Source organism: Gopherus flavomarginatus, assembly GCF_025201925.1.
Source record: "Gopherus flavomarginatus isolate rGopFla2 chromosome 13 unlocalized genomic scaffold, rGopFla2.mat.asm SUPER_13_unloc_6, whole genome shotgun sequence".
NCBI lineage: Eukaryota > Metazoa > Chordata > Testudines > Testudinidae > Gopherus > Gopherus flavomarginatus.
The window spans coordinates 1-2500 of NW_026114614.1; the positions used below are offsets into that span (position 1 = coordinate 1).

A 2500-nucleotide genomic window follows, 5' to 3' on the forward strand; every position below is an offset into this window, starting at 1 on the left:
GGAGAGCTCTGGGCGTTGTGCGGCCCGAGTCACAGTGGAACGGCGGCCCCAGTCGCTTCCAGCCTCCCATGCACGCCGGGTCGGAGGGAAACCTCGGATCCCTGGGAGCTGGCGAGGCCATGGCAGCGGTTTCTCGGCACGCCTGCTGGGACGATGCCCTCCCGAGGTACCGCGGAGCCGGCCGGCGGGGTGCCGGGCTCCACTCCGCTCGTTGCCGTCCATCGCTTCGTACACCCTGCACGCCCGGGCAGGTAGGTGCGGAAGCGGCGGCGGGTTGGGGGACGCCCCGGAGGCTCGGAACCGTTTTCCCTCAACCCAGGTGCCAGGTACCTAGCGCCTCCCGCGAGCCTCACGGCCGCGGGTTGGGGCGGTTTAAAGACTTGCGCGGCCTGAGTCGGCCCGTGGAGGGACGCCGCGACGAGGGAGCCCCGGGGAGGCGGGAAGGAGGTGTACCGCCGAGGAGGAAGGACGTCTGAGGGGACGCCCATGCCCATCTCTGTACCCCCACCATGCCGCCCACCCTAGCCGCCCCGCCGGGGTCGGTCTGTCTGCCCCACGGGAAGACCAGAATGGAGCGGGGCTACCCTGCCTCCCTCTCCGCGTAGGAGCCGTGAAAGGGGGCCGGGGCCCCTCAGCCTCTCCGTCCCCCCCTCGCCCGGACGCCCACCACCCCCCACGCTTCGCGCGAGGGGCGGGGGAGGGCGGGAAAGGGCCGGGGCGGGGGGCTCCGAGGGTCGGTCTGAACGCGCCCCGACCCGCACGCGGCCCCTGCGAGCCAAGCGGCCTGGGACGTTACCCGAGCCTTCGGGAGGGTCTTAAACTTTTTTTGGATGATTACGTACGAGAAGGGGCGCAGACGGACGCTGAAGAGGGCCGTCCTGGCCGGGCAGGACGTCCCGGGGGGACCGGCGAGGCGGGCTGCTGCGGCGGTGGCGAGAGAAAGAGGGACCTGCGGGCCTCCCCGCTCCCGTCGCCCCCAGACCCGCCCGGCCGCGTTCCCCCTTCGGGGACAGCAGGCCGGGGACCTCGACCGGCGCGGTGCGGAGAAGGAACCCCCCCGCCGGCAGGGCTTTGGCCGCGCCGGGGGGAAAAGAGAGAGAGAGCCGAGAGAGAAAAAAATAGGCCTCCCGAAAAAAAGCCACGTGACAACTCTTAGCGGTGGATCACTCGGCTCGTGCGTCGATGACGAACGCAGCTAGCTGCGAGAATTAATGTGAATTGCAGGACACATTGATCATCGACACTTCGAACACACTTGCGGCCCGGGTTCCTCACGGGGCTACGCCTGTCTGAGCGTTCGCTTGAATATCAATCGTACCCGCGGATGCGTGGGCGGCGGCGGGACACGCGCGGCCCTCTCCTCCCCTGGCGGAGGGGCCGTGAGCAGCCCCGCCGCTGCCCTCCGCGCGAGGCGCGGCTCAAGGCGTCGCAGGCACCCCGGTGGAGTCGGTCAGTCTGTCCCGCGTGGCCCCTAACCCCTTCCCGTACTCGGGAACGGGGGGGAGCAGTGGCGGGAGGCTCTCCCCGAACGTGTTGCCTTCGTCCCCCTAAGTTCAGAACCGATGTCCCGGAGCGCTCGCTTCGGGGAGCTCGTCCCGTTCGTGGAGGAGCGTGGCATCATGGCGGCCGGTCCTGTGCATGCCCCGTCGGCCTATCCACTCTCCCCCTCACCCCCGGTCGGCCCCCCTCTCCTCGTGCCCCGCTCTCGGCAGCGGTTGGGACGGGGGTTGTGGAGTCGGTTCCACGGTCGGTGGCGGGGGGGGACGTTGCGTTGGTGGCCGTCGGTTAAGCACGTGGGGCGCCTTCGACGGGCGCCGGCTCCAGGGTGGGTCCCGAGGGGGAGACGGGCCTCTGCCCCGCGCGGCTGTCTGTGGTGACACGATTGCCCGCGGGGCTTCCCGGTCCCTCCCCTTCCCCGCCCGGGGTTCAGTCGGTGCCCGAGACCGCCGGGGTGTGGGTCGGGGCGCGAGGGCGAGACTCTGTGCCAGGAAGAGGAAGGGCGTCAGAAAGTCAGGAGAGAAGGAGGAGAGGAGAGCGCGGGACGGTACGTGCGCGTGACGTTGGAGAGAAGTGGGAGGAGGAGGAGAGGAGAGGCGAAGGGGCCAGAGAGGTTCGCGAGGGCGCCCAGGTTGCGAATCTCTCACCCCGACCCTCACCCGCCACCACTCCCCGCCGCATCTGCTCTGTCCGCGCCTCTGCCGGCCGGCCGTTCTTCTCTTTCCTTTCCCTGGCCCCACGGCGCCCGCCTCGTGGATACTACCTGGTGCCGTCCACCCCCCGCCTCTCTTCCGCTCGCCACGGTGCCCACGGTGAACATCTCCGTTCCTCCTGCGTTGAGCTGTTCTTCCCCATCCCACCCTCCGCCTCGAAGGTGGCTGCGGTGGTCCGAAATCGAGCCTCCTCCGGGGCCACTGAGCGCTTTCCTCTTCCCCCTGTGTGTGGCGGCGGTGTGGAGGTGGTGGTGAGGGCGGCGGGCGGCCGCCGTTCCTGCCTCGCTCTC

General features: G+C 70.2%; 1 non-coding gene across 1 annotated transcript; it reads left to right on the forward strand.

The window, feature by feature from the left end:
* The first annotated feature begins 1147 nt into the window (after window positions 1-1147).
* LOC127041875 (5.8S ribosomal RNA) lies at window positions 1148-1299 on the forward strand. Its single transcript, XR_007771738.1, has one exon. It is a non-coding gene; the product is annotated as a 5.8S ribosomal RNA (ribosomal RNA).
* Window positions 1300-2500: the final 1201 nt, after the last annotated feature.